The sequence below is a fragment of the Canis aureus genome, chromosome 16 (assembly GCF_053574225.1).
Source record: "Canis aureus isolate CA01 chromosome 16, VMU_Caureus_v.1.0, whole genome shotgun sequence".
In the NCBI taxonomy this organism is placed as follows: domain Eukaryota; kingdom Metazoa; phylum Chordata; class Mammalia; order Carnivora; family Canidae; genus Canis; species Canis aureus.
This window is the reverse complement of record NC_135626.1, coordinates 44,143,529-44,165,147: the sequence shown is the minus strand read 5'-3', so window position 1 is coordinate 44,165,147 and position 21,619 is coordinate 44,143,529. Positions and strand designations below refer to the sequence as shown.

The 21,619-nt window shown below is 38.1% G+C and overlaps 2 long non-coding RNA genes across 10 annotated transcripts in view; one reads left to right on the top strand and one right to left on the bottom strand.

Moving 5' to 3' along the window:
* LOC144286758 (uncharacterized) overlaps positions 1-21,619 on the bottom strand; it is a 180,153-nt gene that overhangs the window by 31,370 nt on the left and 127,164 nt on the right. For all 3 annotated transcript variants that reach the window (XR_013354715.1, XR_013354714.1, XR_013354716.1), the window contains one exon: positions 6,021-6,134. This is a non-coding gene — a long non-coding RNA (uncharacterized LOC144286758). The remainder of the gene's footprint in view (positions 1-6,020; positions 6,135-21,619) is intronic.
* Positions 1-21,619, top strand: part of LOC144286757 (uncharacterized) — a 123,329-nt gene that overhangs the window by 83,413 nt on the left and 18,297 nt on the right. For 5 of the 7 annotated variants that reach the window (XR_013354708.1, XR_013354711.1, XR_013354713.1 and 2 more), the window contains one exon: positions 483-2,102. This is a non-coding gene — a long non-coding RNA (uncharacterized LOC144286757). Of the gene's footprint in view, positions 1-482; positions 2,103-2,222; positions 5,157-21,619 lie in introns of those variants that run through there. The other 2 variants (XR_013354710.1, XR_013354709.1) reach the window with 2 other exon arrangements.

The window sequence follows — 21,619 nt, the reverse complement described above, 5'->3', positions numbered from 1 at the left end:
GCCTCTCTCTCTTATTCTTTCTCACAATAACTGTTTAGTTGTGTTAGGTTTATAATTAGCTGGCTCCAAAAGAAATGGGAGAGGATTGTGCACTGACAGTAGAAAAGCATAGACACAACATAACCATTTATCATTATTATTTAAGATAAAAGCACATAAGGGTGCCTGGGTGGCTCAGTCCACTAAGCATCCCAACTCTTGGCTTTGGTTCATGTGGTGATCTCAGGGTCATGAGATTGAACCCCATGTTGGACTCCACTCTCAGCGAGAGTCTGCTTGAGATTCTCTCCCTCTGCCTCTATACCTCCCCTGCTCATACGCACTCACTCTCTCACTCTCTCTCTAAAATTAATTAATTGATTAATTAAATTAAAACTGCATAGAAATCAATATGTTTCATTTGTCAATTTATCCATTACATTATACAGTCTGTTATTCTGTCATCAAACAACTATTAAGGGATACTTATTTTGTGTTTCTAGGCACTAGGAATGCAACAGTGAAGAAGTGAAGGCAGCACTTTTGGTTCCACGGAGCATACATGTTGGCAAGGAGGTGTCATAAAGAAGAGCAAATCATGTGAGTGCTATGGCTAATAGAGAGGAGATAAATAGAGAGTGGCTGGCTTGTACTGGAAGAGCTATGTAAGGCAGGGGACTCAGAAATGGTCTTTCCAAAGACAACAGTTCTCAGCTATCTGAAGAATAAAAAGGAGCCACTTTGTGAAGGTTGAGAAGAGGCATTACAACAAGTAAATAGGAGCAGACTCTCTGCTAACATTTTTTGTGTTCCAGGACAACAGTACAAATGGCAGTCCATTTGCCCCCTATTTAAATACCTAAAAATTATAAATTGAGCTAACAAACTGTTAATATAATATTTTTTCTACCCTCCCACCATGACAAATAATCCTTCCCAACAACCTAGAGGGGCCCTTTCTTGAATTTCAAATTCTTGGAGTTCATTGGCATGCGGCCATGTGGGGAGGCATTCATTGGCATGTGGCCATGTCGGGAGGGCCAACCATAGGTCCATTTCCCCTTCTCTTCACACCCCAGGCTGCCTCCCACAATGTGAGGAGCATCCCCATGCTCATGTATGGTTCCCCCAGGGCACACACATAGGCTCTGCTCAAGTTACCCCAGAGAGTGCACCTCAATATTTTCAACCAATCTGACTTTACTAAAAATATCCTGAATCCTTTCATTGGGAAAGAGTCCAACAATTCTGAATGTAAAGCTCTCAAGCTGTGGCTGAGATTGAGATATTCAGAAAAATCAGAAAGACCAGTAAGCCTATAATGAAGTAAGAAGCAAGAAGCACAGTCACAGTTGATGAGATGGGAACATAGGAGAGAGAACACACAGGGACTTTCAACCATGCTGGGTAGTTAATTTTTCTCTGCTGTGGTGGAAAGGTATTAATTTGAGCATAATCTGCTATGCTTCATGTATGTCTTACAATGGCATTTTTATCTGTTCCAAAAACATTTTCCAAAATGCTGGACTAGCTTGCAGATTTCAAGGTTGAGTTTCCAGTCCAGTGTCTGGTATTATTCCTCTTCTCATCCTTCTCCAAAAAAAAAAAAAAAAAAAAAAAAAATCCTACCAAACCACACCTACATGGGGAAGGTAAAACCAGCTCCATTGCATGGGAAAGAAAACTGGAGCTCACTTTTTTGTAGGGCAATAGGATAAGAAATGGCTAGGGCCACGGAGACCAATTGGGGTCCTGCATCTCCCACATGTTGGCTATGCAACTTTGGATGAAGTAACATCTTTACCCTTGGTTTCACCTAATAAATAGTGATAATAATAATATTTACCACATAATGTTACTGAAGGAATTTAAATGAGGTAATGCATGTAACATTTAATGCATTTAATAGAATGCCTGACACATAATATACCGTCACTAAACGTAATTAGTACTGCCATGACTATCACAACAACAACTATGTACACTATGATAATGATTTATGCCTACAGTAAGCAGTCAAGATAATTTAAACTCAACTTTTATGATTCAAAGACTAGTGCCTTGGCAGCCTTAGACTATGGTTATTTCAGAAGGAAAAAAAAAAGGCAAACAAAACTCCAACAGCATCATTATTTGCAGACAACCAGCCTCATCCACCATCAGAATATGAAAGGAGATAAAGTGAGGGCATCATCAACATCTCATGATTTTGTAAAGGCAAAGCTATTTCCTTTCCTGTACAGAAATGGTCCCTGGGAAGCTGGCCTGGAATCAGCAGTTGGAGGGAGCTCTCGAGTGTTCACACAAATGGAGTGTGGCAGTTTTGAAAATATAAAACAATGAGCTACAAAAACTAAGTGTAATTTGGTTTTTGGCTTTAGGGTCTGAGGTTCAAAATCTCCATCTCTCTTTTCCTATCTCCTTCCTTCATTTTTTTTTCTGTCTCTCTCTCATACACACACACACACACACACACACACACACACACGAGACATGCACACGATTCCCTATATTGTCCTCTTCTTGCTTAGACCCACTTTGGTGCCCTACAGCTATTGTAGACCATCTACTCAGAATCAATAGTTAATAATATGTGAGTGAGTCAGACTTGCAATTTCAACATGATCTTAAATAGCTTGCTCTATTAAACATTGTATTGCATCAATGACAAGCTCAGTGGGTTAGGAAACCATAATAAGGTGGTTTTGGAGAATAAATTGTTTTGTTCTCAAACATTGTACCTGGACATTGTACGACTTCTAGGAAAACTTTTGCCCATTGTGTGTGGTGCTCAGGCAGACTGGGATCAAATCCTGGCTTTCTATAGGGTGTTCCTAAAAGTCTCTCTGAACAGAAAAAAAAAAAAAAAAGTTCCCTTTTCTGTAAGGAAGACTACCATCAAATCACTACTTTTGTTATTGTTAATATTTATTATTATAATGATTACTTGAAATTAGAGCTGAGAGACTCTGGGGAAACCAGAATAATTCACATCTGCTACTCAAGAGGAAAAGCTGACAAAAATCTTAAAGAGCAAGTTGTTAATGTAGCTTCCCCGAGAAAGAAAAGCTGGAGGCCAGGGCTGTGTGTCAGTAGATTATTTTGGGAAGAAATCGCAAACAGGAGGGTTGGAGGACTGGAGAGCATATGACAAGAATGGCGGGAAAGCCAATTAATAGGAGCTGTCAAGCTGGTCTCCCCTGAGCTGAGAGTTTGATTGCCTATCCCCACAGGGTTCCTCTGAAGAACTGGGTTTCATGTGATTTCCAATTATCCATCTGAAAGAAGGAAGAAGACTTTTATTTACTATCTTCCATCCTCCTGGGTTCAAGTGTTGACCCACGAGATAGTAATTCCTTAGAGCTTCCAGGATGCACATGTTTGAGTGCCCGGAAGGTTCCTGTAATCATTCCACTGTGTGGGTGTCAGAGAGGCCCCAGGGCAGAAAGAGAGAGATCCCATTGCAGCTGAAGCAAGAGGCTGTCAGATTACACTGCTGGCAGCTAGCAGCTGGTTGCCGTAGGAGAGTCTTGGCAAAAGATGGGCCAAGAGAATATGAGGTCCAGCCCAAGGGGAATCTTCTACAAGCTTGTTCCCTAACAATGGGTTAGTAATAGTGGAGCATTAGTAGCTGTCCTCTAGTAGAACTCAAAAGAATATAAAAAGTGGTTATAAAAAGAAAGTGGTTATAAACTCAAATAATTGTTAGTTTTTTGGGGGTTACGAAATGGAGGCAGATGCCTTCTTTTCCGTTTTCTATCTCACGGGGAGCTTTTAAAGCTTGGCACTGTTCCCATTTGGGGTGAGATACGAATTCTTTGTTGGGAGAGAGGCTAGTCTGTGCACTAAAGGAGTATCTCTAGCTTCTATCCACACAATTCCAGTGCCAATCCCCATCCACTGTCCCCCACTTCTCCCCAAGTTGCGACAACAGAAAATATCTTCAGACATAGCCGAATATCTCCAGGGGATGGGCTGTTGCCCCCAGTTGAGAATCACTGATCTAATAGAGTTGAGATGTGTTTCCTGTTTTCCCTTTCTCTCTACCCCCACGACCCCTGATCACTGACCTCCATGAATGTCTATGGCCCATGAACACAAACGGTGGCGCATACCTATGACCTACACCCCCCATCCTAGTGACCTGCACCGACCAAGATTTTTTCTCTGCAGCTCTGTTTACTAGAAGTGCTATTAAAAGCAACTTGATAGGGCCAACGCAACTGGATGTAATTAAGAGCAGTTAAATAAAAGAATCTTCTGAAAAAAGTATAAAGGGAGTACTCAGATAGTTTGCTACAATGAGGTATGTTTAAAAATATTTTTTATATGTTTTTCTTCATGTTAAAATGCTACTCATTTAAAAAAAAAAAAAAAAAAAGAAAGAAAGAAAACGGTTTAAAGAGTACTTTAGAATGTTTCCTTTGGTAAGCGTACACCAGGCCAGCAAATTAATGAAGATAATATAAGTCTGTCCAGGAACAATTTTTTTTCTTTCAAATGTTACATCTTTTTTTAAAAATAAACTTCTAATTTTAGAATAATTTTAGATTTACAGAAAAATTATGAATATAAGACAGATGGTTCCTGTATACCACACACCCAGTCATTCCAATTATTAACATCTTCCATTAGCATTGCATATTTGTCACAATTAATGAAACAATACTGATACTTTTTTTTATTAACTAAGATGTATACTTTCTTCATATGTCTTTACTTTCTCCTTAAATGTCCTTTTTCTGTTCCAAGATCCCATTGGGACACCACATTATATTTAGTTATCAGTCCCCTTGGGCAACTTTTGATGGTGACAATTGATAGCATCCTTTCTAGTCCTGCACTCAAATCAACAAAAAAATGGGTAACCCTTCAGGACAGGGCACCACGTTGACTTATGGATGAAAAACTTTTCATTCTGGTTGCATGCCAATGATAATAGCAATAATACCTCATCATTTCATTTTACCATGTATCATGGGCAAGTGCTCTCCATGCATTATTTCATTTAATCCTCATGACAACCCTAGGGGGTAGGGACTAGTTACCCCATTTTACAGAGGAAAACATTGAGACACAATACATTTAAGTAACTTTTTCATGGTCTCATAGCTAGTAAGTAGGTCTTACTAGTAAGCAACACCTGGAACCTATCAAGTCTCTTGTGAGGTCTGATGTTAGTGCTTTTTTAATTTTTATTGATTTTATTTTATTTTATTTTATTTTATTTTATTTTATTTTATTATTTTATATTTTATTTTATTTTATTTTATTTTATTTTATTATTTTATTTGTGTGTGTGTGTGTGAGAGAGAAAGAGAGAGAGAGAGAAAGAAAGAGGAGAAGGAGAGGAAGGAGAGGGAGAGAGACAAGCAGACTCCATGCTGAGCTCGGAGCCTGGCTCCATCTCCCAACCCTGACTTGGGCGGAAACCAACAGTAGGATGCTTAACCGACAGAGCCACCCAGGTGGCCCTCTTGCTGTTTCTAACATATCCCTATCACCACCTTCCTTGGTGAAGCCCATGGCTCCTCATTCTGCCATAGCTTGTAAGTTACTTGGAAATAGAGACCCATTTTATCCATGTCTCTATCCACAAAGCACTTCGTTTAATACCTTATGCATTAAAGGCATTTGCTAAAGGATTATTGAATTGAATTTTTTTTTAATTAAAAAAAAAGTATTCTGGCTTCTAAGCTTGAACCCAGAAGCTCTGGACATGAGCAGAAGAATGCTCCTGGGAGGCTAAGAACTAAAAATACCTTCTCGTTAAAGTAATGATCAGAAATCCCAGTGAGGTCTGGGGAGAGAAATTCTTCAGGTCCTCTGGCTACATACAGCCTGGGGCTGAGGTCTAATTGTAGGAAACAGTGTCCTGTCCAGGGCACTTCCCTTGCTGGCGCTGGAAGATGACAAGTTGTGGTGGAATGCGTTCTGTTCCGGGATGGAGGAGACCAGGGGCCCAGGGCTGAGCCTGCCAGGCCGTACCTTTGGGACCTCCAGAAAGCTTCTTAATCTCTCAGGGGTTCAGGTTGCCTCACCTGTAAGATGTGGTGAAGGACCTTCAGCAAGCTCTAAGGATTCCTCCGGCTGTGACCTTCTATGGTTTTAGGTGTGATTATGTGAGTCCTGGAAGCAGTGCTCATCCACACAGCCTTTTTGGAAAAAGGGGAAGGAAAAAGGAAAAGAAAAACACTTCCATAAAAGTATTTATAGCACAGCCAGTGACTATGAATCACGGCATAATTAATTCTCTTTTATAAAGTTGCCTTGTTTCCTAACTTAGTCGCAGTAATTCCCAAGCCCTGCTCAACAGCAGCTCCATTGACAGATATGGCATTTTCCTTGTCTCTTTGCACTGAATAAGTTCAAAGCACCCAGCCTAATCTCCAATTTCCACCAGTCCTAAATTTCAGTAACTGCATGATGCTAATCTTCTGTGACTGACTGACAGACCCAGTTGCTGAAGGATAGAAGATAAATGTGATCTATTTTGACTTCAATAAAGCTTTGGATTAATTTCCTCACATCAGTTTTGTCCATCAAGTTTTATTATCGAGGCTTTTACACTTTAATTATGATTGGCCTAGAAAAATTAGCCATGGGCTGGTTTGAAACTGCTGTGTGCTGATCCCCTGGTTACTGTAGATGATAAATGCCCTGTTCTGCAAATGTACTTGCCCCTCCATTTCTTCAATCTGATTTTTCTGGCATGGCTTTCTGATGATTTGTCTTCTTAGTGACACCTTCTAGAACAATGTTTTCTCATAAAACACTTCTCTCCAGTCTCAAACTCCACTCTGGGATTCTTAAAATGGAGTTCAGGGAGCTACCTGTAAGTATTCATGCCAGAGGGCTCGATATCAACTTGATTATACTTCGCAAAATTTTTTTTTATTTACTCGACATCTACTTCCAATATGGAGCTGAGAAACCATTATTTCACTTTCCTCCCCGTGAATTAGGGAACTGAAGGACTAGGATGAAGCTAACTGTAGCTGGTTTTATGTGGACAAATTCTACTAAACAGCCAAAATGAGAAAAATGATATGCCTGAGCAATATAAATGCATGAGTATTCATTCTTCCCATTGAGTCTTATCTCATGTTGTGTTTGACTTTTGATGGGAACTGTGTAATAAAAGGTAGGGCATCCACCGTGTAGATTGTCTCTTTGGCCTTGAGCAAGGAGGTTTATCTCGTGATACTGCTGCCTCCCATGTAGGTTAAAGAACTGGAGCTGGCTGACTTCTGATGCTTTGTAAAAATTGTTCAATGGGAAGATTCAGGGAAAAATCTGGATCAATCCATTTTATTACTGTCTGACTTGGTGCATGTCTTGAAACAATAGATAAGTATGGGTCAGGTTGAAGTTTCCTTTTATTTTTAATCTTAATTTTTTGGAAGGATAAGCCCTTGGTGTAATATGCTATAAAAAGTATAACCACCAGGGTGGTGAATTTACCTGATAGAAGTGGCATATTGCTTTCATCACCTGAGAGAGTAGCAGAAATTTACATGCTGAACTAAAAACTTAAACATTTTGGAATCAGAATATAATCAGCCTGCCATAAAGTTCTTGAGGAAGATAGTAGCAAGCCAGACAAGAAATGTATTTCTTGGCAGAAAGAATCACTTTTCTGAAAGCTGGGTCCTCAGCATCTACTTGACCCCAAATTGAACAGATTTAAAAACACTCAGGGATCTCTAGCCGTGTCTGTTGTTTCATTGCCTTTAGCCAACACTTAGCCTTTAACGTGCCCTTTTAAGAGTTGTGTCTTTCAGTCATATTTTCAGTTTGTAAGCAGACAGAGATATAGCTACAGAAAATGTTTGAGGCACTCTTTCTTGTCTTAATGACCTTCTATTATGTGAGACACAGTCTCTTTTTTCTATTTTATGTCTGATAAAGTATAGCTTATACATTTATAAAGAAACTTCAGACTTCACATCAGACAGAAATTTAGGGGTGTCTGGGTGACTCATTCAGTTGAGCCACCATCTCTCGATTCAGGCCTGGGTCATAATTTGGGGGTCCTGGGATCAAGCCCCATGCCAGGCTCCCAAGCTCAATGGGTAGTCTGTTTGAGGATTCTCTCCCTCTCTTTCTCTCCCTCTGCCCCTCCACCCCCATTCATGCTCTCTTGCTCTCTCTAGAATAAATAAAAACAAATCTTTAAAAAAAAATTAAAACTGGGAATCTCCCTGATTATCTGCAACCTTGGCTGTACCTCAGGAGGGTATGCCCTCATCTGTAGCCAATCTGATTCCATAATGTAGCTCAAAGTCTAAGATCTTAGAATGTTAGGGGGAAGGGGGAAGGGACACCCAAATGTTACACATAGAATTACAAAGGAGTTGGAATTACAAAGCAGCCCAACTGTCCAGGGCAGCTGCCCAGGCCTCTCATGCCCTGTCACAGTCATTGTATGATGGAAGAGTCATTGTATGATGATTTCTGACCATGCGATTTCTCTCTTGTGGTATCCTTAACTGCTGTGATAAGAAATCTATCAGGGAGAAGCTATGTGTTCAACAGAGCAAGTTTTTTTTCTACTCACTACAAAAATGAACCTCAAATAAGAGTTGTGAAATAAGATAAACATGAATTTGGGGCTGCTTTTGCCTACTGTGCTAGCTAATTCCAATCTTTAGTCTTGTGCAGTTGCCCTGATCTAAAGGAGATATCATTATTTACCTTGGGAGTATTGTTGGTTCTAGTTACTTTTTCTTTCTTTCTTTCTTTCTTTCCTTCTTTCTTTCTTTCTTTCTTTCTTTCTTTCTTTCTTTCTTTCTTCTTTCTTTCTTTCTTTCTTTTCTTTCTTTCTTTTTTCTTTCTTTTCTTTTTAAAATGGATTTTATTTATTCGACGGAGAGAGAGTACAAGCAGGGAGAGTAGCAGGCAAAGGGAGAAGCAGGCTCCCCATGGAGCAGGGAGCACATTGGTGTTGGGCTTGATCCCAGGACCCTGGGATCTTGAGCTGAGCTGAAGGCAGGTACTTAACTGACTGAGCCCCCACCCCAGGTGCTCCCCAGTTGTCTTTTCTATAATGTATGCATTATCTTCCTGGAGCTAGAGAAAATAAGAACAATAGCATAGAAGGAGAGATAAGGATATAGCTCCTGTCTCAAAAAAACAAAACAAAACTCTATGAATTCTAAAACTAAACCAAGTCAAACCAAACAATCTCTCCTTTTGCAGGACAGACACATGATTGGAAGCAGAATGAGAATTGTTCTCATACTGTGCGCCACCATTGATACAAAAATAGAGTTTGCTTCATTTATATCCTGTGATTCTTTAAAATAAAGTTTTTATACCAATAGGTCTGTTTCTAATTCTGTTAATGTCACATTGCTTTAAATGGTTCTTACTTTCAGTGGATTCCCCTTTATCAAGGCAGGGCTTCATTATGTGGCATTTTCCATAAGAAAACAATTGCAAGTACTGCTAAAACCTGTACATTTATAAATGAGATTGAATGACTTGTATGCAGACACCCAGAGCACAAGGTTATTCTAGAACTTCCCGTTTTTTAATCAGCAGATGACTGCCCACCCTACTGAGTAATGAAATCATGGTAGGAAGAGAATGGTTAAGAGTTCTCTGATTCATCCCCTCATTCTGAGCAAGGTTATATGCATCTAAGTTCTCTTAGAGAGATTAAAACCTTCCTTATATTTAAGATTCTATGGAAGAAAAAACATTGAGTGCTATGTTCTAGGAGAAAGACTGTGGCCTTACCTCTTTCTGAATTCTAGCTTCTCCACTAACAGGCTGTATAATCTTGGACAATTATATGACTTTCTAAAGCTGAACTATCTGCCCCCAGTCCTCTCATCCCAGAATTCCTCATTATCTGATGTTGGCAATGATTTCTATGTATATTTTTGTGAAGATAAAAAAAGGATAGCATATATGGTGATATACCCAGTGAAGATTGGAACATTGATCTCAGGTAACCATCATGTTTGGAATTTATACAGGTTTCTGCCATTGGGAATGATACCTGTTGATCTGAGAGATTCCCTAGAAAGGTGCCAAAGATTCATACAGGTATCAATCTACTATTCTTAATGAGGAGAAACAATTGAAGTTTGATTAAACTGGGATCTGAGCTGTCTGAGGACATGACCTTTTCATAACCATGGGTGTAATGAAACCCTGTGGGTTGGGTAGGGCTATGTGGAAAACTTGCATGAGAAAAACATAAGGGTATCCCAGTAACAAAAGGAAGGACTGAGGATTTAGCTCCTCTCTGAAATTACCAGATAGTGAAATTAGCTGGTTGGACCAAGATGGATGGCCTTGATTAATGCTTCATGTCAGGGAAAAATGAAGTGGTTCTGGATCTGTGCCACAGAAAGCTCAGGTATTTTCAAGAGAAGGGTGTCAGTCGTGGCTGAGTATTTCTCCAGGGTACTAAGAATCAACTGATCTTGGTTCATGATCTAAGGGGGCCAGTCTTTATGGATTCTCCACAAACTATGTAAAATTCCATTTCTAATTTCCCAAAACCCATTCTCTCTTAGAAAAGCAGACTATTACTTATAAATCTTATTGTCTGTCAGAGTGTTCTTAGCTCCCGACCATTTGCAATCAGCTTCTAGCTTGTTTGGAGTGGCCTGAGAAATTGAGAGGTTTCTCAATTCTGGTGTGGGAAATGGAAAGGATTCAATTCTTGGTGGTCAACAAAAGAAAAAGAAAAACACCAAAAACTGGGGAACAATTCTCTTCATATCGCTGAGAAAAACACTGGCCTGGTTCTTTGGCCTCTGATTTCATAAATAAGCTTCTGAAGGATCCAAACAGCATCAGAGCCCCTAATTCCTGGGAATCGTGTTTTACTTGACTTTATTCTTACCATTTTAAAATGGAAGGAATTGGTGTTTAGGGGAAGTGTTCAGTGTTTAGGGAAAGTGTTCCCCAGTTCATCTCTGTCCCAGCTCACCATCTGATGTGTTCCAGAGTTACAGTTGCACAGGTTCCAGCTTTTTAAATATTTCTCAATCAGGAAGACACCATAAGGCAGAAGCTCTCCCTTGAGTCTTCACTGCTGTAATCCATCTTTCTCAAGCATGCTGACATCTTGAAGACATATTGGCCTACTGCCAGATAAATAAGATGTGTTGGTGTGGAAGGATGAATGTCTCTTATCTTGCACAGTTACCTTGGGGATGATATTCAATGTTCTCCACATAATTCTTATCTTCTCAGACATGGATAACACTTTAAACCCCTCACTACACTTCCATCTACATTATCTAAGTTGCTTCTGGACAACCTTATACAGGTGGTGGTAGTATGCCCTTATTATAGATTTGTTATTGGTTCTCCAAATAGAGTTGACCTATGCTATGCTAGGGATTGAGGACACAGTTTTAAAGAAGCCATATTCTTTGCCTTAGAAAAGATGATGGGCCAGTGAAGAATAAAGCTAAGTCAATGGGCAATTGTATTATAGGGAAATAACTGCTATAACAGGGCTCTATGGGAAGGCATAAGAGAGATAAAGTTTTGAGACTGTGGTAGAGACCCTGTTGATATAAACCACTTGGCCTGTACTATATCAGTGCATGCTGGTCTATGTTCCACCTGCCAGCACTTTTGTCTCTTTAGCTAAAGGGGCTTTCTTTGGTCCCTCAGGCTATTTATCCCTTGATCAATGACTGGTAGGCATTAGTTTACAAATATTCCTTGCTCTTCAGATAGCTTGGTCTAAGTACATGCTTCCTCCTGTTTTCTATACTTTCCCAGTTGGATCAAGCTCCAAAACCCACAGCGGTAACTGTCTTGATAACACTCCATTAGTTCCCCCTTGCATCTCACTTTGGCACTTTCTATATTCCTGGCATTGCATTCCAAATAAACTATTTGAAGTCTAATCCATGTATCAGAGTGATCTTCTGGAAGAAGTAAAGCATCTTTTAAAGATAAAATATATATTTCTATTTAGAATATATTTTTCATTCTTTTTTTCCTTGCTTTTTGTTTTTGTTTTTATTGAAGTTCAATTTGCCAACATATATATGTTTTGTTCTTTAATCCATCCATTTCTTTAACAAAATTTGAGTACCTCTTACATACTTGGCAGAAGTTTCTGAATATCTTGGAGGAAGAAAATACACATAATTTCTGACTTCAAGGGGGTCAGAGTCTAGTGGCAGTTTGCCAATAAAAATATACGTATAGGAAGAATCTTTGATAACTTCAATAAGTAAAACAAAGGAAAACACAGCTTTAGGAGTCATTTGGAGAAAAATAAACAATTTTATAAATGTGGGCACCAGTGTAAAGAGAAGAGAAGAGGGTCCAACCCACCTGGCTAGTATGGGGCAGAGCAAGGACAGGAATACTGGTCTCTCTAGTCTAAACGAGTATTCTTCCTACCATACCACATTGTCCCTTACTCATTGGAAAGACAGGAAAAGGTTAAACTACTTAAATTTTGTGACTCTTAATTATGTCTAGAAAGGTATGTGATCACGTGGTAATTACCAACTTGTTTCAATTTTTTTAAAAAAATATTTTATTTATTTATTCATGAGAGAGAGAGAGAGAAAAGAAGAGAAAAGAGAAGAGAAGAGAAGAGAAGAGAAGAGAAGAGAAGAGAAGAGGCAGAGGGAGAAGCAGGCTCCATGCAGGGAGCTTGATGCAGGACTCAATCCCGGACCCCAGTATCACACCCTGAGCCAAAGGCAGGTGCTCAACGCTGAGCCACCCAGGCATCCGTGTTGTTTCAAATGGAGTTTAGATTAACTAGAGGAATAAGTAGGTGAGGTAATGACTTCTTCCATTTTTTAACTCCCCTCATGGGACAAACTCAGAATTCTTAACACCAGTCTAAAAAAAAGAAGAAAGAAAAAAAAGAAAGAAAGAAAGAAGAAAAGAAAGAAAAGAAAAGAAAAGAAAAAAAGAAGAAAAGAAAAGAAAAAAAAGAAAGAAAAGAAAAGAAAAGAAAAGAAAAGAAGAAAAGTCCTATTTATGTAGCTATAATGGGTTGGGAAGGAGCAAGTGGTTTCAAATGCTTATTACTTCCTTGTCTTCTACCCTTGGTCTCAGAGCAATCTTGTCTCATGACTCAGGCTTTCTCCCCTGAGCTGGATATGATATGCGATGGCAGGAATGTTCAGCAATTCATCTGGGACTGTGGCTTGGCAGCTCTTGGTCCCCCATCTTCAGTAGCTATTCACAAGACAGAAGCCAAGAGGTGAGATGGATCCTAAGTTGTCATCTGTATAAGCAGGAGTATCCTAAGGTGATCCACAGCCAAGTCCAGGGCTTTTTAGTGTCACTGTCCTCAAAAACAGACCTTGCTTATAACGGTTTCAGCCTCCTTCATGTTTGTTGCAGCAATATTGGGTGATTTCTGATGATTTATTTACCCATAAATCAAATTAATAGAAGTAAGTTCAGATTCTTACTAGTCCAATTGAGGCATTCTGGTGATTGCTTCTAGGCATAAGGTTGTGACTTTTGCTCTGTTATTAAGGTACCTGTGGCCTGTAGAAAGGGACCATGTGCTCTCCTTTCATGTTCTCTTAAATTAGAAAAAAATTCATGAATGCTTTATATACCTCCATCCCAATAAATATTTATGTTCCTTAGATGTCTAGCATCCTTTACATATATCCCCTCCCCTAGGCCTCTAGCAATTATGAACTCCATTAGCTATAATTACAAAGCTCCATTATAACTTGATATACAGAGCCATTAATATTCACAATCTGTAATCTCCCAAATGAATATGTATTTCAGTATTTCAGCTGCAAAATCTAAAAATGAAGGTAAATAATTTGACAAGGACTTCAAAAGCCTGGAATATTTTCTTTCAACTGGGAAGTATGTGACTTCTTAAAATATCTCGGGCTCTTTTTTTCATAGAACTTATATCAATGCCCTTATTGATTTTTCATGAGATTGGAAAGGGAAAAGATTTGGATTACAAAATTAATGGCTCTTTTTAGAAAGTATTTAACAATCAAAAGATGTAGAATTTTTTCTTAAAGGGAATGCTGTTATGTTGTCAATGTGATCACTAGTTAGTAATTAAGGTACTCACATTAAAACAGTGATCATTATCCAAATAAAATCATCATCATCATCATCATCATATCATCATAATCATCATTGGAAAATAATACTGTACTAGATATAGTCAGAGTTCTTAGTTAAAACAGAAATGAACAAACCAATTCTGGATAACTTAAGAAGAAAAATGAGAGTTCATTGGATCTGTAATAGCTTTTGGATTCAAGCTGGAGAATCAGGCTCAGGAAGAAGTCAAGGATGGAAAGGCCCCTCTAAGATGTCCCAGTTGGACTTTAAGATATCATTATTCACCACAGCTGAGCTTTGTTTTTACAGCTACCAGTGCTTCATCCCTGGACACTGACTGCTACTCTGCTGCACTGCACTGCATCTGGACATTCATGCCTATGCTTTGGAACCCCCACATTACATGGAAATTTTTCTGACTTTCTACATGTACTTCCGTTTATTTTCCACTTATGGATCAAATGTAGGTCACAGCATCCAATTGGCTGAGCTAAGTAACATTCCCAGAATTTAGCTTCCAAGAGACAGGCAGGATATATTTGATGCTTCACTGTCTAAAGTAGAATTCTCTCTCTTACCTGTCATTTGGGTCACCATAGTCCTGGTTGCTGGAATAGTCATAATTTGAGCCTATTATTCAGACATAATGATTAATAGTGATCCCCTCATTCTAAAGTGTATCCAGATTTGGATGATATTATGGAATGAATGTTTGTCCCCCCCCCCCCATTCATATTGGTGAAGTCCTAACCACCAATGTGATAGAAGTGATGGGAAAGGTCTTTGGGAGGTGATTAGGTCATGAGGCTGGCTCTCATGAATGATATCAGTGCCCTTATTTTTTAAAAACAAAAGACCTCAGAGAGTCCTTTTGTTCTCTTCCCCTATGTGAGAAGACAGTCCTTTATGAACCAGGAAGTGGGTTCCCACCAGACACTAAATGTGCTTGCACCTTGATTTTGGACTTCCCAGCCTCCAGAACTGTGAGAAATCAGCATTTGTTGTTTAAACCACCCAATCTATGATATTTTTGGGACAGAAGCTCAAATGGACTAAGTCAGATGATAAGTGACATGCTTGCTCTACTTATTCTAGGATTTCCCCCCATATTAAAAGGGTGATTAGACACTAGAAAATCAGATTTTGTACTCCTTGTGTTTCACTAAGACATAAAATGTAACCAATGGTCCCTTCCCCTTTTCTCACAAAGAAATGGGGATAGAGACATGCTTTTCAATATCACTATCTTCTGAGGTACTCAAATTAATCCCTTTGAGAAGACCAAATGTCAATGTAAGTGGAAAGATTTGCTCTCTCCATAGTCCTGCACTGCATCTCGTTTATAGGCATTTTTGTCATCGATGGGCCACAAAGTAGAGAACATATGAACCACTAGCCTCCCATACAAAACTTTACAAAATGAATTTACCACACACGTGTCTACTGTTAAGTAGCATCATTGATTTGTGTGCCCAAAGCAAGATGTAGTCAGATATGAAAAACTGCTAGAAATAGAAGCTAGAGTGACTTATGATATATACTGATGTGAGCCTAGTAGGATCAAAGGATAAGAGGAATTTCTGTCCCTCCAATCAATAATTGGAATGATGACCAAGATAAACCACTTACCAACATAGCTTTAAGTGCATCTCTTTCCCTTTTCCCTATTGTTCTAGCCTTTTTATCTGGGGCATTCACTGACTTTTATTAACCACTTGTCCTCCCTAGCTAGATGACAAATTCTCTGATGGTCCAGACAACTTATGTTGGGTACTTTTTGCAGTAGGAGACCATAACTCAATCATATTTGTTTCTCCAGTAGCACTGGACACGGTGCTTTGTTCGCAGTAGGCTCAAAAAATCACTTGTCACACTAGAATTAAAATTTCACAACATGCAGTGCCATGCACATAAAAAGGCTCAAAATGTGTGTTGAATGATTGAACATAATTCTGAGAAAATAGAACCACTTGGAAATTGTATACATTTCTGGATGTGGGGTCCTTAAGAGCTTATTAAGCTAAATTCCACCAAGAAATGGATTGAGGAAACTTGAGAGATTTATTTGTATTTTGTCCTGCTACTATAATGCAATAAATAGGGAGGAGAACAACCTTCTTCCCCAAAAACCTGACTAGCTCCCTGGAAGTTAGTATTTTGAATTTATTTGGTGACATTATATCTTATGCATTTTGACTGTCAAAAATGAAAAACTGTGGTTATGACTTATGCCGGTGTTTTAGTTCTCTGAGATGAATTTGTTCATCATGGAGAAGTAATAGACTGGAAATAGATGGCTCCACAGAGATCATAATAGGTGAGTTCTTTCAAAGGGGAAATTGCTTTTGCTTGAAGAAATGTTCTCACCATTTTACTGTTTTTGATTGTTCTTTCTCACCTTACTTCACATAGGAAGACATTTTCTTTAATTACCGTAATCAAGTATGCAGCTTATAGGAAGTGACTCAAAGGAAAAAGGTGTAGACTCCTGCAGGCTGATAACATAGAAGCTGGTGACCACACAGGAAGGCCTTCAACATGGAAACACAATGTTAGTTTTGTGACAGGATTCCATAGCCATATTCCCTTAATATTTATATGACCTTACGAAGTTGCTTTCAAGGTAGGGGTTCAATATGCATTACATGTATGGAATTCACTTCTATGTCATTATGGTGTGTTATTGATTCTTGATGAAATGCATACTATCCTAGCTTTGAGTCTGAAATGAAGAGGTGGTTATGTGTTCATTCACTGAACAAATAAATACCAAGTGTCTACTATGGGTAAGGCATTCTGCTCAGGTCTAGAGATACAGAATTGAGCAAAACTGCATTCATTTTCAGTGCTGGGATGTTATGATAATGGGGAGAAAATGAGGTGGAGACAGATAATAAATAAATGTAAAATATAACAAAGTTATAATATAAAAATATAATATCAGGCCATTATGAATGCTTTATAAAAAAAAAAGAAAACCTGACGGGCACTGAGAGGGGCACTTGATGGGATGAGCACTGGGTGTTATACTATATGTTGGCAAATTGAACTCCAATAAAAGAAATATACAAAAATAAAATAAAATAAAATAAAAAATGAAAATAAAACCTGAAAGAGAAGGAAAATAATACACTGTTAGTGTAGTCAGAGAGTTTATTTTTAAGTGGGTAATCAGAAAAGTTGTGAAGAGATACTCTGTTATCAGAGGGCAGATGTAGATTTAATCCAAGAGAGGCCATGTGAACAAGTGAAAGTCGCATTTTCTAGACAGAGAAGTCCTTGAACTTGCTGTCCTGAGGAATAGCCTCTTCAAAAGGAAGGCAGAGGGCTCAGGCAGTGAGGACGAGTGGTAGAAGATGAAGTAAGAAAGGTAGGAGAGACCAGACCATGTGGTTCTGTCGGGTTTGATAAGACCTCTGGATTGCATTGCAAGTGTTTATAGTATGTAGATAAGCATGAGATCTCTGAGACGCCAACTTCCATATTGCATCAACTGTCTCTTCTATCTTCTTTCCTTGGCTCCTTTCCCTTTCCTTTTTGATTGAACCATACTTGAAGTTTTATTTTAAATCTGGTTTTTACATAGAAAGGAAAAGGGCCCTTTTCCTGTATCAATATGTTTATTGTTACTATGACAGCCACTGCACAAAGAATATCTCCACTTGATTTTTACAATTACCCTCTGGGATTCTTCTCAGGTTAATTAATTAGTCACCAAGTCAAAGAACTGGGACTCTAGGTTAGGGCTGTTTATAGGCTGCACAAAAAATTCTGTGCCCATCCAGGTCTGCCACACTCCCAGCTAGATGCTCCATGGCTCAAGGATGAAGTGGATCCTTTTACTTGAAAATTATGGGATAAACTTCACCCTAAACTTCAAACTATAGCAAAGACTCCTGTCATAAAGCCAAGGTCACCATCTTCAAGCTATTTCTAGCCCTTGCTTTGGGAGCCTCGCTATCTTTGTTGACTGACACCAGGGAAGATTTAAAGTAAGTGGTTAGAATTGGACCTTCAAAGTTATGCTGAAGATAGCATCCATCCAAGAAAGTTAGCTTGGTCTATGGTCTTTCAGTTCCCATGGTCCTCACTCACAGGTGAGAGTGGTGTGGCCATTAGTGGAATGTAGAAATGTGCCTCAAGTAAGAAAAAAATAAATAAACCGAACTATGGAATTTCAAGGTCTTTCTACCATGTCTGAGGCTCAAAATTAAATTATTCAACCTTATTTCCTATAGGTCTGCTAGTCCCCTTTTCATTTACATATTACGAGAGGAAAACAATATGCTGATATAAGTAAAGGAATCGGCACATTCAGGCTGGTACATGAAAATATTAAATCTCACTGTCTTTCTTTCTTGGATTTTGGTCTCAAAATATTCTCTTAACAGCTAAGGGGTTTTAATGAAAAGAAACATCTGCAAGAAATGTTTCTTCAATTGCACCTCTTAGAGATGTAATTGTTTGTTTTATGTAAATGTTTTCCTCAACGTGACTAATTAGTATTGATTTGTTCATGTAAAGCATCTTTTTAAGAACTCTCCTACTCATGAAACCAAAAGATGTATCTCAAAAGTGTGTGTTGTTCAGAATCAAATAAAGCCAGGTTTAAACCTTTGCTCCCTCACTGACTAGCGGTATTTACTTGCCTCATTGAGCCAAGTCTTGATTTTGTAATCTGTAGGTGGGCACAATAACTTTCATAATTATGCAGTGAGGTATGCATCACATTCTGTGAGATAATGTGTATGAAAATATATTGTACATTGGAGAAAGCCCATAGATAATAATACTAACCATCAAGCTATCCACACATGACATGTATCGTTATTCTATTCAAAGCCTGTGATTATCCAAGTTGGTGACTAAAAGAGAAACTAAATTGTCACTATCACCATTTTTATTATATTTAAAAAAATATTTTCCTTTCTGATATCAATTATGTGCTCCTTTTTAACATCAGCCCAATTAAATAATGAGGGAGACTTGCCAGGTACAAAAGAAAAGTCTTGATATGACAAGGCCAAACTGACATAGAGAAAAACTATATTCTTCCAAAATTAGAATTAATCACTACTTCTTCCCACTCTTAATGCACTTAAATATTGATCATCTATGAATGGACATCACATGCATATTAGTAGCTGACTAAGATCGTCAGAGTTTTAGAGAATCTAATTTAGCAGAATCTTGGGCATATGGTTAACACTGAATTACTTAAAGATTAGTCTGTATCATTGCTAGCTATTATTTGACAGTGGGCCAAATTAATCTATAAACTTTTATAATTGTATTTAATTATATATATACAACTTATATTCGTACCTTATGTAATATGCTGTGTATACCAATTATTGCTTTGTAGACAGGGATGGATTTGGGGAGAGGGGATATGATTCTTGGAAGACAGAGAAAAATTGCACATTGTCCGTTGCTTGTACCCTGTGGGTTCTCCTCATTATACATCAGCTGCTATAAAGCACTGTATTCTGGACTGTGTGTGTAGAAATAAGATTGGGATTGGAGGGGAGATGTGCAAGATGTTTGCAAAAGTATTGTCCAATGGACAGTTGTCTGTTAACATGAAGGACCTTGAATCATAGCACAGAGACTGATGACACTGAAGGGATCTTCTATGTCTTCTAGTTAAATGTTCCAAATTTGAGATGTACTGTTCTCTTTTTTCCCTAATGATTTATTCTTTTTTTATGATTTATTCTTAAATATTAAAGGGTCCATCTGGTTGAACAAGAACAAACTTATTTAAGTTTTTCAAGAATAATTTATCTCCAGCTATCTCTAGTTTAGTCATATAATCAGCCAACAATATTTATGGGTTGCTGACTGTATAGATGGCATACAAGACACTATTCTACATTGCAGACACAGTTGTGAGAAAATTTGACGTGTATGCTTCCTCCTGCCTTTTCTTCTATGTTATATTCATTGTGAGTCATTAAGAACATCCACACAGGAGGAGACACTTTTGAAGCTCTGCACAAAAACAACGTCTGACCTCAAAGATTAAAAAAATAGTTTCCTTCATCAAGAGAAGAATTCATGTTTTCCTCCCTATTCTGTTTTGTGAAGAGGAAATGGGAATTTGAGAAAATCTTAAGTCTTTTATTTCCTCTAAAATATGGATATTAAGTGAGAAAAACAAACAAAGAACAAAGCCACAATAACAGCAACAAACAAGGTGGGAGTCTTGTGGCTCAATCCAACGCAATAATCTAGAGGATAGGCCAAATGGTGATGGTTCCATCTATTCTCTCTCTATTAATAGAAGAAATACAACGAAAAAGAAGTGGTCATTGTCTCACTTCCTTCTAACAATTGTGAGCATACATGAAAGGGAATTGGAGAAGAGAATAATCGTCTCATTATTTGTTTGATTCATATAAACATTTTTTTTAATTTTCATCAAGACACAACAGAAGGCATTCCCCCATTACATTTGAGACTGTTACTAAATTATCTAGATAATCTCTTTTACTCTATTTTGCTGTTGGTGAGTGTTTTACTTATTGTCCCAAATAATTGCACATGGCTGTGTTCCAAAGATAAATACAAATAACACTGAGTTTATGCATGTTTTTTAATAGCCATATTCTAAAAAGATCATTTTTTCCAAAACAAGTTTCGCAGTTATGCTTTCTATTTTTAATTTGTACTTAACACTCAATTTCAGTTCTCACCATTCATGTGCTCTGTGTTTACTTACCTCACTCTGACAAGTCTGTTTCCCTTTCTGTTTTATGGAAACTTTCACCATCTGTTCCTGATGCTATAATAGCCTTCCATGAGGTTTAGGTTTACAGCAATACTGACAAATTGGGGGGGTAAGGGGGGTGGGCGGGCAGGAGCAAAGAAAGTAAAGGAAAAGAAACAAAAGTGAACTGTGCCAGTTGAAATTTAAGTTAATTAATGGAAAACTTTTAGGGCAGTGAAGCATTTTTATTACATATTGTAAAATGAAATTTGCATTTCCTTAAAGAGTATTTACTGCTTTATCTACTATTAATGTTATTAAGTCCTTCTCTATTTGCAGAGTGTTTGGTCTTTGAGAGTTTTACATTGTCAGGACATGCATAAGTGAGGTCACTTTGGAGAGAGAAGCATTAAGACCTAACCCATTTGAAACATTGCACCAAGAAAATAAATGAATGGGTAGTAAGCACATGAAAAGATTCTCGATATCATTAGTCACTGGGGAAATGCAAGTTTAAGCCACAGTAAGAACTGTTTCACACCTACAGGAAGGTGGTAAAAAAAAAAAAAAAAAAGGCAATAATAAATGTAGAGAATCAGGAACTCTCATACTTTCCTGCTAGAAATGTAAAATGGTTCAACACTTTGGAAAACAGTGTGACAATTTCTTAAGAAGTTCAATATAAATTTTTCATATAAACCAGAAATTCCACTCCTTGGTTTCGACCCAATAGAAATGAGAACTTATGGCCACACAAAATCATGCACATGCACATTCATAGGCACATTATTCATGACAGGCAAAAGCTGGAAACAATTCAAATGTTCATGAACTCGTGAAAGACCAAAGAGAATATGATGTTTCCATACA